Source organism: Mugil cephalus, chromosome 22 (assembly GCF_022458985.1).
Source record: "Mugil cephalus isolate CIBA_MC_2020 chromosome 22, CIBA_Mcephalus_1.1, whole genome shotgun sequence".
Taxonomy (NCBI): domain Eukaryota; kingdom Metazoa; phylum Chordata; class Actinopteri; order Mugiliformes; family Mugilidae; genus Mugil; species Mugil cephalus.
Genome location: NC_061791.1, coordinates 10,221,817 through 10,240,655, shown reverse-complemented (window position 1 = coordinate 10,240,655; position 18,839 = coordinate 10,221,817). Strand labels below are relative to the sequence as shown.

The following is an 18,839-nucleotide window of genomic DNA, read 5'->3' as shown; positions in this document are numbered from 1 at the left end:
GTTGAGGACGTGTCCATTCGGTGCCATATCTGTAATTATCACCAAATCATTTTTTAAAGCGCAGTCCCAGTGTTTTAAACTTACCCCTCTTGTAGAAATAAACTACTTTATCAGAGACTCTTTAATTAGTTCATTTAACGAAGCACAGACTTAAAATGCAAAGCCATACAGGCCGATTTCTGATTTTCTTGCTGCTTTCTTGTTATAAAGAAATCCCTCTCTTTGTATTTTTAAGACATTTCTCTATCGTATAATGATTATTGGAAAGCTTGAGGTGTTTTCTCTATATCTTGTTCTGAACATAAGGTTTTGGCAGCTATATTGTTCTCCTGGAAGTTAAAGCTTTCACCATCGCTGCAGCCACCGACTCTCTGTATCAGTCGGGTCGTCATTTATACCGCTCCTCTCTCCGTCACTTTAAACCCGTTAGACTTTTTAGATGGCTCTGTTTTTCCTTTTCCAACGTGTTCTGCAGAATATTTCTGGATCAGTCTCATCCTCAGCGACTTAACGTGAGAACTGTTACAAGCAGAAATTTCAAATTCCGCTTTTGTCCGTTATTAAATGGGAATCCCGCTCCTTAAGTCTCAGCGCTGGGTTGATTCAGGTAGACTATAATGAAATTTTCAGCAGCACTGCCGCACGCTGCCCAATTTGAGAGCGTTTAATAGACCTTCATTTTGGATTTTTAACCTATGACCAAATTAGCGACGGTCCGGCACTGTCCCGGTTAAACGACCTGAGAAAAATTCAGCCTCGTTTTTACTCCTAGCTGGACCGACCGCTAGCGAAAGGCGTCGCGGGGCACACGGACAGATTGCTTCCAAAGCCTCTTCAAAAGACCCCTTGTGAATGTCCGGCTAGATTGCCTGCGGTTCCTCTGTCATCTCCGTAATTGAAAGAGAAATCGTTGACACGCAGCCATGTCGGGCTGTCATACACCTGTCTCTGTGTTAATGTAATGTTAATGGAAGGTTAACCTCTGGAGGAAATACCTTCCAAGTCTGCCCGATAATGATCGCGCTTGATCCTTTCCCTGCGCTGCTGTGTACGGGGCTCGGTGTGTGCGCCGTGCCTTGTGTGCTCATGTATGTTTGCTTTAGCTTTATCATGTTTGCTGGAGGTGTGTATGTGTTTGTGCTCGTGTCTTAGGTCAACACTAAGTATTTTTTTAATATTTTAATAACTAGATTTACTCCCTACATGTTGACATATGGCACAAATCCCTCATATGTAAACAGTTCCACGTGCCAGCGTCGTTCTCTGCGTTGTGCACACATGCAATATATCAAACATGTCCGACCTGCTACCGTGGTGTGCGTGCGATTAGCTAACATATTTATTTAAAACGGCGCAGCTGAGGAAAAGTACGAGCGGCTTTCTCTCTCCACTGAATTGGTTTCCCTCTCCGTTGCCTACTTTGGTCTAATGTGCTGTTATCTTCAAGCTGAAATTAGTTCCTGTGCTTTTTACTTATTTTCTAGAAATCCTCTCGCATCTGCTTTGTAATCCATATAATGGCACAATGATGATTCGCTATTTGCTTGACTTTCAGGTTATTGCTTCACATATTGGTGATTGGAAGTATATTTTTTTTTTGGGATAAGTGTTGCAGAGTTTCCCCCAGGAAATTGGTTTGAGGAGAGCACGGGGAAGGCATCCATTTCTCACACTTAAGTGCCTGATTGTAGCTGATTGTGCTGTTTTCCCTCCCGCTTCTTGTCAAGGCTTTCTTTTTTACAGACGTTGTGACATCCCGCTCTAAATAATTCGTGCAGAGCTTAATTGATGCGATCGAACTATCACCTGCTGAGCTGGTGCAGGTCAGGATCAGTGCTGACACATCTCATCTGATTAAATCTATGCAGATATTAGGTGACGGTTTAAACTTGTTCTTCAGAATGAATGTAACTCCAGGCATTAAAATGCAGTCGATAGGTAGGTACGCTGTAGCCTGATGTTCAGCTCCAAGAAATGTAACTGTGTGAGGCATCAACACAGTCCACGTCTCTCAGTATCTGGACCATAGTTTATATGAATATGGACGTGTTGCCACTTCCTTGCATTGGTGAAACTGACGCAATTTCCCCGGGATACGAGCAGCATCATCTCACAACCATGCAGTGGCACAATATCGATGACCTGACCACACTTCCTGAACTCTCCAAAATACATCAGTGTTATATTAACTCCCTACAGGGAGGGTTGCAAAATCTTCGATTGATAGACATTTTTGATATATATTTTTTTAAATTTTCCCCCACAAATGATTATTTTTTTAAATACACATTAGTTTCACACAGAGCGCCAAACCAGACCTGTTAATCCCAGCTTCCTGTACACAGTAGGCCCCGCCCCAATCACTGCTGAGCCAATCACAAGACTGAATGTTATACGCTGACTCTGACTTGTTCCCCGCAAATAATTTGAACCTGTGTATTATTTGAATAGCTTAATATTGAATGCAAAATGACAATAATAATTTATATTTATGAATAGCACTAGGCCGAGTTTAATATACATGACCTGCACTGCATCCAGACACCAGGGGGAGCTCTAATCGCTTTGGCTTCGCTTTTGAGGAACATTTCTGCCGTTCACCCTCATACCGTCTACAGTCTGGACAAGCGCAGATAATCCTCCCTCCTTCTGCCTCCTGCACACTATCTCCTCAGACATCTTCTCTATTTTTATGTGCAGAGACTTCAGTATTTATGAGTTGAACTCTGCATTAACCGCACTCTGTTGCTGTTGCCATTCTTTGAAGCGAACTGCACCCTGCTGCTAAACTCAACTCAGCTGAGTTACAGAATGATGCAGACGCCCGAGCATAGGCTCTGCATAGGTCCCTTGCGGGGGCATAAAATAAACTTTGCGGTTTTATGCAGTGTTCTTGCCCCTTTGTAACTTAATAAACCGTTCAGAACATAGCATAATATAATATATGGTGGGCTGAATGCAATGGAAACCACATGAGTGCATTACTGTGGCATGGAACAAGCGAAGGAACCGCTCATTGTTTAAGGGTGAATAAGCCATCTTGCAACTGTGTCGTTGTGGACCAATAACAGTAAAACAATATTCGTTGGCAAGGTGTATGGGAAACAGCTTGTGGAGAGCGGCTTGAGGCGCAGATGTGGTTTGACAGAATTAGATTAAGTTGAGGTCAAGGGGAACATACCTCAAGAGCTGCTGCTTAAACCGAAATGGATGGAGGGAAAGAGGCAGGGAGACGGAGGACGGAAAGAGCGGGAGACTAATAGAGGTAGGTTGTGTATGCAAACTGAACGTGAGGAGGAAAGAAAGGGCCAAACACAGCAAGGCAGGAAGGCAAAACAATAGCTGAAACAAGGGCACTCGCAACGCACCAGTGAGCCTTGTTTTCCCCTGTTGCCGGCTGTATTTTTCCTCTCTTAGTTCCTTTCTGACAGCTTTAATCAACACAATAAGGCTTGCTGAGATTTCATTATGGAACCATGGCCGCGAGGGCCTTTGAGGAAAGGATAGATGGATGGAGAGTTGCTAAAGGAAGCAGAGTTGGAAGGAAGACAGGGGAGGGATATTTGGTAGACAGAGGTAAAGAGAATGCGACGAGCGGAGTCGATAGCAGGGGGGAAGAGCGGAGCAGAGAGGGAGGGATGAGCGAGCGGAAAGACGGGGGGGCAGACAGCGAGAGAAAAGAGATGAATATAGCTGGAGAGCGGGATTAAAGAAGGGAGGGGGATCGATGGATGGATACTGACACCCCCGCAGAGGGGAAGGCTGAAATAATGGTGTTATGTGGCCACTTGATTGGCCCGGGGCAGCGCGGGGCCCCGCGGAGCAGCGCTTCAGCCTCGCACTTCCTGGATTACAGGGTCAAAGGGCGCTCGGCACAGAGGCAGATCATTTTTTGATGTTTTTTAATGGGAACAGAAGGAAAAGAAAAGGGCTCAACCCACATCTCTCACATATACAGTACTCAAACTCACGGTATGTATAGGACATGACGCAACTAGCCCTCTAGCTTGTAGCTGCAGAGCTACGCCGCGAGCCAAACACAGCTCGCATGGTTTTAATGTTTTTACTGCGAGAAATACAGTAACTGGAACCAGCATCGACTCGGAAAGAGTGAAAAAATCAATACCGATGATTACGGGAAAGTGTGCAATAAACTACCAATTACTTGACTAAAAGTGTCAAAGAGAAAAAAAAATTAAGTTCCAAGGGAAATATACGACAGGGCTGCGTTACAAAAATAGATTTGCTACAAAATTGTATCCAGTATGTGAGATTTATGTCCAAAACCTTAGTATAAAATTGATAATGATGTGCATAATATCATGGAGGAAATAAGGAGTCTGAAAACAAATAGTGTATTTACAGAGAGTCTCAATGTGATTAGTTAAAAATGGACGCACACACCAGGCTAGCAGCCACGTGGCGGCCATTGAATGTTAATGAAATGCATCCAACAGTGTAGAGCTTAACATCATCAGGTTGAGCTAATCCTACGGCTTTCAGACTGAGTCAGTGACCAGTGACAGGGGACAGCTACGGAGTAGCCGCGAAAGTTTACCCCGAGGAAAACGCACACAACTTTGGTTCCCACCACCAGATCCACCATCCTGATCGTACGACACCTTGAACTCAGATGCTGCAGCTGCGTTGTGTTCGTTGACAGCTTCGTTAATAGTCCGGCGTATTTTCCTCGTTTCACTGGAAACAGTTGGATCGATAAAAAAATAAATAAAGGAGGGTTACTCAGAGCCTGGAACATCCTCCAGTGACCAACTAGTAAACTGCAAATCGATTGGGTGACAAGTGAATTGCTTTATATGTGGACGTGGGTTTAAACTGCAGCGGCTATGGAAGTACGCCTTAGTGGCTGTAATAGCAACGTAATAGAATGAGTGCAGGCAGGCTGCAAGTCATTTCTATAGAGAATTGAATAGAAATGTACGATGCTTTTTGACCCTGTTGCTCATAGTAGGAGCCATAGAGAACACAGAAAATAAATTGAGATTAATTTCATACGTTTGTCTGGAAGTTTTAAAACGGTCATTTCTTATTAAAAGGTTAAAGCTTTCTCGCTTTGACGAGATGATCCCAGTTGAGTTTGTTGCATGTGGGCTGGAAACTACCCCAGCTGTCGTTGGACCTGGACCATGCATGCCCTGGACAGGTCTTCAGTCCATCGCAGGGTGAAGACACAGAGACAGGCGACTATTCGTAATCACAACTAGAGCCAATTTACTGATGGACTTGAACCTTCTTGCTTCAGAACATAGCATCTCACCATCAATGCCGTCTGGACGCCCGTCTATACTAGAAGAAAACTACCAACACCCACAGGGCTGGATTTTTCACTCTGGCTCTTCCATTGACAAAGACTCTGGCTTGTCCTTGGATGGACACATTGGATTAGTCATCACTCCTCTCTATGGCCGACCCCAGTGGCTATTTTCTCCCACGCACTTTACTTTATATTTGTTTGTGTATATACCGTGTACGTTTCGGCTCGTCTGAACGGTTATTTGTGTCATGCACACAAGCAATTTGTGTCAATCTAACAGCGAGTCAGGAGGACTGATGGATGGAACGATCCCAGACATTTCTAGTAACGCAGGAGGAAATCCAGATTGATCTGCTGGTCCTCTCTCAAATAAGAAATCTAAAAGTGTGTGCGTGTGTGTTGGCGTGCAGGTGCAAAGCTGCAGGTCCAGCAGTGTTCCTAAAGAAAGTTTTTTTCTTTCTTTTCTTTTTCGTCTCTAAGAAAACCAGCAGCTGGCAGAGCCTCGTACAAGTGTCGGCTCAATATCCTCAAATAATAAGAGTAAGTTTTACAACTGCATAATTAGAATGTTCATTTCCATGACAACATTATTCAAATTAAGGGAAGAGGCCTCGGATCCATCTCTAGAGGACGGCGATAATGATTCTCTCCTCTCCTCGTTCGGTCTCCAGTCACAGGGTTCAATCAGCCTGTTTTAACTTCTCTCCTAGCTGAACTGTAAGTCATCCCCCTTTTCCTTCAGCTAACACGCTCGACCGGCACTAGTCTTGTGTTAGTTTTCCGGCCGTCCGCCGTGCAGGGGATATTCACCGCGCATTGCTATTCACCCCAGGAGTGTATTATCTAGTATCTCCCCTTGTTTGTCTGCGACACGCTCACCTTATTAAGTACTCAGTAAATGCCAATGTACTCTGTCTCTAACCTTTTTTGCTGTCCTTCTCCGCTATTCAGCCCAACCGAGCACCCACACAGACACATACCGTATAATCAAATGGCATGTCGCTGGGAAGGCAAACCAAAGTGCAGCGTGTGCTAAAAAAAAAAAATGTTAGAGGTTTATGTGTCTTTCTTGTTCGATCTCTGCAGTTTAGAGAAACGTTTTAGCCAATATCCCACGGACATCATGTGTGTGAATTATGCTGTTTGCGAATATCTAATAAAGGAAGATGATTGTGGAAAAGGTGACCAGGTTTATAGTAGAGACATCAGAGCCTATATACTGATCACATCTACTGTCTCTCTGCACTAGTGCATTAGTATCATATGGTACTCCCTATGACTGAGCGTATTATTTCCTTCTCTTGGTACCTTGTAAAATATCAAAATGAAATTGTAAAATTATATCCAAATAGCCGTCCCATCAGTCCCGCGGGCAGCTTCTGCTTTTGCATATTTCCCATGTTGTTCGTGGCAAAAACAAGTTGGCGCGTCCAGGGGTGTCCCGCGAATTGAATTCTGAAACATGAGTCGCCGCCGCATTTGTTCTCGCGGTCTAACGAACGCGCACGACCGCGGTGCAGCTGGCAGCGGGTTTGGATTCTGAAAAATGCATTACTCTCCCTGCCACTTTGCTCGGCCTGCTCGGGGAAACGGTCTAATTTCAGGTACGCAGGGGAAGCTGAAATCACCATAATCCCGAACACCTAAAACGCCTTTCCTCCGCTATCGCACCACCTTCCTGAACCTCCCCGCCTGCTTAAGCGAAGTCAAGCTCGGGACAAGGCACCAAGAATATCAAACGCCGGCGAGTCCGGAGCAAAAAAAACCTCTGCCTGTCTGTCGGAAATGTCACTTCGCTCAAAGCCTCCCCGACGCTCCGTCGTGAAAATACAGCCCTTTGACTCATGCATGTTGACATGGCTCTGCTTTTATGTCACCTTGTCACCTGAGCTGTTGGCAGTAAATGCTGTGTGCATTAATGCTGCGGGAAGCAGGGCCCCAGGCCAACGGAGCGTATGCATCAATACCAGAAGAATACTTCATGTGCAAGACTTATTGATCACGCGAAATCTATGCGTTGGACATTGTTGGTGAAGGCGGTGGTGAAATAGTCCATTCGCAGCACCTCGTAGGTGTTGTTTTGCTATGAAGAGAGCGCTGTTGCATTGGTTTTGGTTTGTATGTGAACCCCTGATGGTGGACGGCGTTTAAAACATTAATATTATTCAAATAATTGATCCGTTCAATGTAATTGCAGGTGTAGCTTCTACATAATTCAATTTGCCAGCATATTGATTTCACTACTTTAAAGCAAATAATGGCCCCCAATGCATATAAATAAGGTTTGCAGTATAAACCCATCCTGTCTGTCCTACTTCAAGTTTGACTGTGGTAAGCTGCCTGTCAGCGGACGTATTGATTGTAAATGTCACATTTTTTAATGGAATCCTTCTGTTGTTGCGCCAAAGATAAAAAGAGGATTTGTCTGGAAAAGCACGAGGTTTTCATGCACAATTGGTTAAACTGAGAAGACTGAATAAAGTTGGGGGCATTTAGTGAATGGCAGACAGTCATTAAACCAGCCTTGTGTGTCTAGACTCGATTCTTATTAGAGTCTGGTAACAAGCTCTGTGGATTTCATCTTCAGACGCGTTTTAAACGATACGCAGAAAAATGACCTCACTGACCTCAACGAATAACGTGACGTACGCTGGATTACAGATGCTTCAATTGCTGTTAGCTGTCGATCCTTTAAAGTTGTTTTATTTCCATCAGTGATTTACTACAGATATGATAATCTAAATATCTCACTTCTCCCCCTCAACCATGTTGTTGTGAATAAAATAAACTCCGTAGCGCTCATTCACGTTTAAAGATTTTCTTGTTCTTTGATTTTTCTTACTCTCCATCTCTCCCGGTCTTGTCTTTCCTGCCGGGGTTGTACTTCTTTTCCCGTCGAAAACCCACTATAATTTTCCCGGGGAGCCCATAGTTTTTGCATGCAGCTGTATTTCCAGTATTTGAAGAGCTCTCCGAGTGTTACCAGCCCACCCATCTAACTGCCGCGAAGCACATTAGAGCAGCGCACAATAGCCCCTGTCACTCTCAGGTGTGAGACAAACATAACAAACACAGGCCTATCCGCAAACCATAATTTATTCATGGGCAGCTAAGTTTTTTTTTTTTCTTCTTTCATTGCCATTCAGTCATCACGTTTTCCCCGCGCAGATGCTATCAGCTCCAGTTTGCCTGTGTGGTCGCCGCTATTCAGAAACCATTATGTCGTCCATATATTCAGTTCCCCGGCACATTCTAACAGGAACAAATTACTAGCAGAAGTTTCTGTGCGCGCGATGTGTTGACTTATCGATGACGCTGGTGTTACATATTTAATGCGTGTGTGAGCGCGTGTTTAGTTTAAAACCCATGAATGATTCTGTTAACATGCTGATGCACAGTTTTCAATTTGTAATCTCTTTGTGCGCCGCTTGCTTTTGCAGATATAAAGATTGATAAACCGAGTGGGTGTTTGAGTGTGTGTGCCATTATTTAAGTCTTACATCCTGGGTTGAATGGTTGGTGGATCCCATTCCTTTTGTGGGGATGATTGAAAATATACTTTTTTGTACTGTGTTTGTCTGCATGCGTTGTTAGAATCATCACATATTTTGCCTGCATAGTTATTTAACGCTCAGGCAATCTTAGGGACATTTTTGTCCATTTGGGCAAAAATTTCCTCTTCATTTGGCCGCCATTTTGGCTGTGTTAGTGAAATTCAAAAAAAAAAAAAAAATGGAATTCTAATAGGTCAATGGAACACTTAGATTTTTTTTTTTTTTTTTTTTTTTTTAGCCTTAGCGGACAAAAAATGTTCATGTCCAAAAACTGCTATAAAAACTTAACGGATTAATATTTTTTTCAATTTTTTTCTGCATAAATCTCTTAAACAACTTCAGCACTTAACAAAACTACCAAAAATTGAATACACACACACAGAGACACACATACACACACACGGCTCATAATCAGCAAAAAACAAATGAAATAACAAACATTTTATGCTTAGGCCCTATGATGGGAAAATAGCTGATTTTAGTGTTAAACACTAAAAATGACAAATTTGGCCATTTTTATAAATTTCTCATAAATGGAACCCTAATATTCCATTCCAGAATGTATTATTTTATTGTGCCATGGTTGAGAGGTGAAAAAATGTAGTTATAATGGAAGTCAATGGGTCATTTTTGTCCGCTATGTTTACAACAGGGTAGCAAATTTTAAATCTGATGCTACACAAAAACTAATAATTTTTTTTGGTATACTATATTGATCCCCAAGGGGAAATTATGCAATCAAGTCAATATTTTAGATAATCTTGGTCATACCCAAGACCGATCTGAAAAAAATGCTCCAGGAACCCAACATTAGTTTTACGAAAAATAGCTCATTTTTCACATTTTTTTTGTAAAATTTTTTCTTCAAGTAATAAAACTGGCATTTAAAGAGTTAAAATTCCTCAAAAAATTATAGAATTTTTGGTGGTTTTGTAATGTACTGAAGTGGTTTAAGAGATTTAAGCACAAAAAAAACACACAAAAAAAGAAATTAATGCATTTGGGGTTTTTTTGGACATAGACGTTTTTGTCCACTAAGGTTACAAGAGGGTAGCAAATTAAAAGGATGCCTGATGGTTAACTGATGGAGAAGCTATGCTCCATTAAGTGCTGTGTACAGTACATGCAGAATAAATTGCAATATCTGTGTGCCTGTTTCTTTCTTCCTATTATTAGTTCAAAAATAAGTGTAGTGCTCTCACTCCAGCTCACTCTTGCTCAAGAAAGTTTTAGTTCATTTATTTATTTATTTTTTCATCTTGCCAGATGTCAGACAAACACAGATGAATTACAATACAAACGTTAGCTTTGGATTGAATGACAGTTCACAATTCAAGAGCATAACCCGAGTGTGAGGGCTCTGTTGTAATTGGATGTCTGATTACTGTCTGTGTGTTGGGAGGATAAAGGTGGGCAGAAATAAAAAAAAAAACAGAGGAATCGAGAACCAGACAGAGAAGTGGCCATGTTCTCTCTTTGTGATCTCTAAGCTTAGCATTGACCTTGTGCGTTTTATCTGTGGTCTGACATCCAATCATCCCTTGCTTATCGCTCCCCTCCCTTGCCTTACACTCGACATCTTTTCATCTCTCCATCCTTTCCCATTTCCCCCTTCCCACCTCCTGATTCCTCTCCCTTTCTCCTTATCTATCCCTGGCACCGTCCATCCCACCTCCAACCCCTCGCGCCGTCCCTTCCTTTGCCATCTGCTTCCTCATCCGCTTCCACCCTCGCTCTCCCACCGTCCAGCAGAGAGCCGGTGGGATTCATCTGATTGATTGGAAGTATCGGCGATGCGTGACAGGTGCCGGAAGGTCAGATGACTCAATGGAGACATTAACTGACTTGTCTCCTGCCTGAAGACTCACAGAACTAGTCTCCAGTCGCACATGTCGCGTCTCATCGCGGTGCTGATGGTAAACAGTTCACTTGGAAAGGGCTGCCGGGCTCTGACTGTATTTGCTGAGATTACAGATCCATTTGTAGATAAAGGTGCATGACATGTACGTGTTGTCATTTTAGACTGGTAACGATTTGTGGTGTGAAATTAAATTAAGGACATTTTCACTGTCATTTTTTCCGAGAATTCTGGGAATGCAAAGAATGAGACCATACTTAAAATGTGCCGTTGCTTCACTACTGCTTCTAGTACTTAAGTCTTATTCAGAGGAAATGTTAAACAGCCTCTTCCTTTAATGGCAACACATAACAGCGGTTAGTTTCCGTTTCTCATTTTAATTTTAGCTTCGTTCTTGTTTTCAGGCATCGGTATTTACATACGTTGCTTCCCCTCAGACCTTAACAAGTGCTGACTTTAGCTACACTGCCTGACTCCTGTGGTGAAGACCGACCGCATGTGCATACTTTTTCAGTGATGGTAGGTGGAGTCAAATGTTAAAAGGCCAAGATTTATTGTATGAAGTCGGTCTGCCCTGCAGGGGAGTGCGCAAAAAATAAAAATAAAAATAGGTGGAAAAATTCCAATTTAGGATATTTAAGTGTAAAAATAAGTATTCTTTAATTAGCCTTTATGATAATTATGGATGTATATGCAATAAGGTTTGATGTTTTGCATTAAATGCAGCTAACAGGTGAGCTAACAGAGGTGATTTAGGTTGACTTGAAGGGGCAGAACATGACCGTGATGATGATTTAGTGCTTGTGGGATACGATAGGTGACTGTGTCTCAGTAGATAGAGCGGTTGAATGAGTAGATGTGTCTGAGACTGTAAAGGGCTCTTAGTACCAATAGGTAGAAGAGCGCCATATAAAAGCAGGACCGTTTACAATTTACCATTACCAGTAGACTCAATTACCGAGCTAACACACGGATGCTAACACGAGAGAACCTGACTAGAGACGTCTCAGTAGTGATGTAACGTAACAGAATAATCTGGTCAAACTCCGAGCAGTTGTTTGCTGCCTCTGCAGCCCAGTTAAGGGAAATATTTGGTTTCAGCTCCACTCCTGATGCTACTTTTCAATTTTTCCGGAGAGGAGTTAGAGTGTTGCAATTATTAGCATTGCTATTGTTAAATACTTGCATTTTCCAGTAACTATGACTTTTCTTATGTGCCTGTTAAATAAAACTAGTTACTGGAGAGCAAGAAGAAAAGGATGTTTTCTGCAGTGTCTAGAAATGTAATGAGGCAATGTAGATGCAGACTGAAGGATAGGTTGTGCAGCTGGAGCTCTATTATTAAATTGCCCTCCTATGTGCAGACGCTAGATTGTGATTTCTTTACTTTTTCTTTTAGACAACACGGATTATACTGTCTGAGCAACAACCGACTTTTTTCCTCCATTTTTCTCTTACCCTTATCTGTGTTTTATTATCGGTAAATTATTTGCAATTTCAAGCTCGAGTCCGTTATACGCACGCGAAAACTTTTCCTCCCCGGGCTACGTTCAGGTCTCTGCTGCATCTTTTTTGGGTTCAGGTTAGGGCTGTCCTAAATTTTCAAGCCCATTTGAGGCTCCAAGACCCGCATCCTTTAAGGCATATTTTAATGGGAGGATGTAAATTTTCTTGGGACAGCGGTTTTGTGGGTGATGTCAATGATTCATTAGCAAGCCCGGGGAGAAGTTTCAACTCTGAGGAAAGAAAATGCAGAACACAATATTTACTGCACTACTTAATCCACTCCACAGAGGGGGGTGAGAAAAAAAAAATAAAAAATCCAGCGCAGATACTGGAGTTCACACAAAACCAGCGCTCGGCGGTAAGAACTGAACTCGCACAAACATGTATAAATCGCACACATATATAAATCAGTGACTTCAAAGGCTGCAGCGCCCCGAGCCATTAACGAAGCAGAGGGCAGCTTTTAATTTTAAAGCGTGTGCTAATGAGGTTTGGGGATTAAGAAAGGATGTCAAAATCATTGTGTTTGTGTGTGAACGTGCCGGTGTGACATTTCTGCCGTAGTAAAGGTATTTGTGTGGGGGTGAATGCAGAGGGCAGTTTCATCAAAGAAACTTTGGCTAAGCCGGAGAATGAAATTAATTTCTTCCTGTGTGGGTTTTGCCGGCCCCGCCAAGCCTCATGTGTGGTCCAAGCATCAAGCATATTGTGTATATTGTGCTTGTATATGTTAACACCTGATAAGGCATGCGTGTGAAGAGTTGCTAGGACGCACATCACCCGAGAGCGCGGCGCTCCCTATAGATCTTCATGCTGAAATGTCGTACTTCGCAGCCAAGTTAACATGTTTACAGCCTTGTACATAAGTGGCTTTGGTCTCTAAGCTCATAGCTAAAAGCGTGGCTGCTTTGATTGACAAGTGGGTACTATCACTTATCCCTTTAATAAAATATGTTGGAATCACATTAATGTATATTCAAAGACATTTAAATTTGTGGGGTGAAAATGTGGGGAAAATTTTGAAAAAATATATAAAAAATTGTCTCATCAACCAAAGATTTTGCAACCACCCTAGCAGTAAACATGTAGCATAGCATAGCAAATAAATAATAATCCAGAATGCATGTGCACTGCAGTACCAGTGATGTAAGCCCTTCAGATTCACTCTCATTATTCATTCTGCCTGTATAAATACATAATAAGAGCAGAAAATTTTGAAAGAATGTATAAAAAATTGTCTAATCAACCAAAGATTTTGCAACCACCCTAGCAGTAAACATGTAGCATAACATAGCAAATAAATAATACACCTAAATGCATTTGCATGCGCACTGCAATACCAGGGATATAAGCCCTTCAGAATCTCCCTCATTATTCATTCTGCCAGTACAAATGCATAATGAGAGCAGAAATTTTTTTAAAAAAGTATAAAAATGTCTAATCAACCAAATAAATAAATACACCTGAATGCATGTGCATGCGCACTGCAGTACCAGGGATATAAGCCCTTCAGAGTCACTCTCATTATTCATTCTGCCAGTATAAATACATAATGAGAGCAGAGAGCATAATCTCCATAAACAGATAGAGCTTATTAGAATCAGTGGGCAAGGGACAATCGCGTTAGTTGCATGCAGGTGGAGAGTGTGCGGAGAGCAAAAGAGGCGAACTTCCCGGTAATGGCGTGTAAGTTGTCCCGTGCAACTCTCGCATCTTAAACAAAAACTACGGAGTATAAACTTCCCACTCGTAAAGAACAATCTTTTGTCAACCGCCAGCTCCGCTCTTGCGTCTCAGGATGTTAGTCAGACTGGTGCATTTACTGGCCCACGCAGCTGGCTCGGATATCTGTTTAACTCTCTGACATCCACCAAACGTAGGCTGTTTCCTCCAGAGGCGAAGACATCAGATGATAGCCAGTTGGTTCCCAGACTGCAGACGCCGGGAGTATATCAGTGAGCTGTGCACCTGCGGTGGAGAATGGCGTTTTACTGCAGCGTACAATTAAATTCCCTAATAAATGACGACATACATTAAAAAAAATAGATGAAAAACACAGTAAAAGGTGGGACCCAGTGATAGGATCGATCTGTCCTTCCATCCATTAATTTTTGTCCTTTTATCTTAAGTTGGATCATATGTGGTATTCCAGTTGTTTCTCTCCGTAGTCGCAATTTCTACTTCCCAGGCCAGATGAAATATGCACACACAGCTGTGTTCACGTCCACTGTGGCCGGTAAACCCTGACAGGGAGGCCTCCAGGAAGCATCCGCACATGTTGCCTGAAGCATCTGAACTGGCTCGAGTCTCATTGCCGTAATGCAGAAACACATTTGCAGCTCGTGTTCCTGATGCTATTCTTTTTAAGTTCATGACCGCAAGTAACGGCTGCCACCCCCAACTCAGAGAGAGCAATCCATTCAAACATACAATATAATGAAATTACATGCAGGCGGTCGCCAAGTCTTCTTAAGCACGGGGAAGTGTGCGTTTCCAGTTCCTCGCGTTAAGTACTTTAAATGCGCTCTGAAAAAGTTTAACAAGCTGAAGGTGAGAAGAAAATGACAAAAGCAAGACGCGCGGAGTGAGAAGGATGAGTAATTTCTCCTTTCCTCCCCATTCAAGGCCCTGTTGGATAATAGATGAAACGGTGCAGCGAGAGTGTGGGAGGGAAGCGGATTGTTAATTAAACGCTGATACAGCGGTGTTTCCCATCCTGCAACAGAAAGAATTCAATCTCAGAACAGAATGGAGTTAATTACCAACTATAAGGATCCATTTGGAGAAGCACCGGACGCACTTAACATTCAATTTATCGTCTCAACTTGAACCCAACATCTTTCTTTAAACAGCTGCGGAGAGGATAATCTGATACTTAAGCGCGCTCGCACAAAACAAATGCACGTCGATGTAACCGGCGTGAATTTTTCACTCCACACGCAAGCACGACGTAGTTATTTAAGATGGGAACAATGTGCTTCACACGCGCCCGGAAATATGAGCAAACACACACGGAAACACGCAGAAGGAATTAGGATTCAGTCACGTTCAATTCCACGGCGAAGCCTCAATAATCAGGTTATTAGCGATAAACGGAGCTCGGCGTGTTGCTGCCCGTGGATGTAGAGCTCATAATTCAATTAGCCCGGTGTACATGAACGTGCTGCAATTGGTGAATTATGTAGTAATGTGGCTATTACTCTGAACCAATACGGCTGTTATTTGAAAAGAATTTCTCACATTAGCGTCTCCTGCAGGTGATGGTATACATTTAAATGTGCAGTTTTCCCACAATCACCCAAATGATGAGCCTCCAGATTGGGAAAACTTTTGCTTCAGTTGCAAATTTAAACTGATTCGACCGCTTTTCACACTTTGATGGATCTAAACATAGAGACTAATTCAAACTTATTGCACTTCCCTATTGACGCTCATGTATTTCATGGTGGGGCATGTTTTAACGGATGCAGAGAAAATTCCGTTGTTAACTATGCTGTTACTCTTCTGTCCGTCACCGCATGGCCCTCCAGATCTTTGCTCAAGAATAACCAGTTCCCAACAGAGGGGTTCCACACCTTTTCAATTGCTTGTTAACACAAGTAGCTAATCGCATGGCTGCAATTCATTGCATTTAGTCATGCAGAGGTGATCGAGACAACTTGCTGAAGATCAGACTGAGCATCAGAATGTGGAAGAAAGGGGATTTAAGTGACTTTGAACGTGGTATGGTTGTTGGTGCCAGATGGGCTGGTCTGAGTATTTCAGAAACTGCTGATCGACTGGGATTTTCACGCACAACCATCTCTAGGGTTTACAGAGAATGGTCTGAAAAAGAGAAAATATCCAGTGAGCGCCAGTTTTGTGGAGGAAAATGTCTTGTTGATGTGAGAGGTCAGAGGAGAATGGGCAGACTGGCTGGAGATGATAGAAAGGCAACATTAACTCAAATAACCACTCGTTACAACCAAGGAATGTAGAAGACCATCTCTGGATGCACAACACGTCGAATCTTGAAGAAGATGGACTACACCAGCAGAAGACCACACCGGGTGCCACTCCTGTCAGCTAAGAACAGGAAACTGAGACTATAGTTCACACAGGTTCACCAATATTTACAATAGAAGATTTGAAAAACGTTGCCTCGTCTGATGAGTCTTGATTTCAGCCCCAACATTTTGTGGCAGGGTCAGAATTGGCGTAAACAACATGAAAGCATGGATCCATCCTGCCTTGTATCAACGGTTCAGGCTGGTGGTGGTGTAATGGTGTGGGGGACATTTTCTTGCCACACTTTGGGCCCCTTAGTACAAACTGAGCATGGTTTAAATGCCACAGCTTACTTGAGTATTGTTGCTGACCATGTCCATCCCTTTATGACCACAGTGTACCATCTTCTGACGGCTACTTCCAGCAGGATAATGCACCATGTCACAAAGATCATATCATCTCAAACTGGTTACTTGAACATGACAATGAGTTCACTGTACTCCAATGGCCTCCACAGTCACCAGATCTCAGTCCAGTAGAGTAACCTTTGGGATGTGGTGGAACGGGAGATTGGCATCATAGATGTGCAGCCGACAAATCTGCAGCAACTGTGTGATGCTAACATGTCAATATGGACCAAAATCTCTGAGGAATGTTTCCAACACCTTGTTGAGAGTATGACGTGAAGAATTACGGCAAAAGAGGGTCCAACCTTTTAGTAAAGTGGCCCATGAGTGAAGCTTTATATGCAGAGAAGTTGGATTCCAGGCTACTGTTTCCTGTTCATGACGAGTGGCTGATCCACTGTTTCTTTACTTACAGAAGAGTTGGCAGAAATTTTCTTGGAGAAAACTCAAGTGCTGCACATGTAAACTTTGAACACTAACATCAAAACCGGGCCTTGTAGTTTAAAGAAGAAAGAAATTTTCAATCTCACTTAACTTTTTCCCCTCACCAGCCGCACAGAAGCATTGGCCTGAAAAAAATAGGTTATTGTTCACAAGATTTTGTCTTTTTCCTTTATATTTTACTTCCAGTCTTAAACAAATCTTCTGTCGGCTGTGACGTTTGATGGTTTTGATGCTAAACCTTCCAAGCTTCCCTTTTTATTTAACATCTTACGCTTTCAACTTCTGCGAGTGATTTGGGGGAAGAAAAAAAGAAAAAAAGGAAAAAAGAAAAAGTTGTTGATGCTTCTCCTGACCTGACTTCAGCAGCTTCCCTTTCAACGCGGGCCGCAAAGGTGCGCGCTAATAACTGAGGTTCTCTTTTAACAAGCTGCTTTCCTGGCACCGTCAAAGACAAAGTGGAGCGGTGGATTTGGCTGCGACGCTCAGGTCCGTGTGTGTGTGTGTTTGCGTGTGCACACAAATGCACGGACAACATTTGATATTGTCTTTATCCTGAGCGTCTACTCTCCGTTGGGACAGTTATTGATGATGAGCGCAAGGCCGTAAAACAAATGATGATTTAATCACTTTTAACGCCGCTCCAAGGACAATGGCGAGGAAATACAAAGCTCAGCAGCGGCCGATGTTTGTGTGTGTCTCGATCCGCTGCTCGTGTGTTGGTATACAAAATTATCCTTGACGACATAATCTGAACGGCCGTGTATTTGCCTCCAGTGTAAAGGGAGTGTGTGTGTAAAGGGGCCCTGTGCACATTTTGTCACTTTAGTGATTATCCTTGAGAGGCTTTTAATTTGAGACTAATGAGTATTTGTTTTAGCGTTGCGGCGCGCGCCGCTGTGCGCGCGTGTGGCGTGCGTGGGCGCGAGCCATGCGTGTGTGATTAAGGGTTGTGATGTAGCGAATGCGACAGACTGTACAGATGTTCAATAAATGGGCTGGAACAGGCAGGAAGAGAGGGGACATCGTTCATACTCGGTGTGACGCATACGCACAAATGCACAGAGACAAGTGACAAAAATGTATATGCAGGTGCATACATTATGCTACACATATAGCAAAGACATAATTCTGTACTCACCTTTATGTCACGAGCTAGGCTAATGACATAACACAGCGGCTAGCTGGCAGAAGTTTAACTCGTCACGCATTGCGAGTGAAATGACTAATACAGTAGTAAATGAAGGAGTGTGAAGTGGGTGCAGATGATATTTCTTGTCACTCACACTGTGCCGTGAAGTGGATTTGAATGGGTTTTGCTCCATTCATCTTCCCCTTTTGTTTTTCGCACTTTCCTCTCTTGCGATCAACACCTCCTACCTCAGCCGGGGTTTCCTGTCAGCATGCGCTCTCTCGTCATTACTTGAGCAGTTCTCACCTCAAATTTCTACTTTATTTTCTCCTCTTCCATTTAGCGTTTTCCTCCTTACATTCGTCGTCTCATCGCAAGTCCAAAAATCACGTCGTTCACGATCTTTCATGCCCCCGCTCCTTAGTCCCAGATTATTCTCATTCAGTTCACAAACTTTCTTCTCCTTTCTTTCCTTCAATCCATTTTCAATATGTTGCTTTCTGCCGCTGCTGCCGCTCTAAATATCCGCTCGTTCTCACCCATGGAGGCTGTTGGAAGCGCTAAACCGCCGATCAGGGGTCTCGACGCGGTGCTTTCAGCCAAGTTTACAATGCAGCTGTAGGAAAACTGGGTGTAGGCTGCGTCAGGGGAGAGAGCAGCTGAACGTGACTACAAAAAA

The 18,839-nt window shown here is 43.0% G+C and overlaps 1 protein-coding gene across 3 annotated transcripts in view; it reads left to right on the top strand.

Moving 5' to 3' along the window:
* Positions 1–18,839, top strand: part of grm8a (glutamate receptor, metabotropic 8a) — a 224,571-nt gene that overhangs the window by 136,011 nt on the left and 69,721 nt on the right. The gene's annotated exons all lie outside the window — the stretch shown is intronic.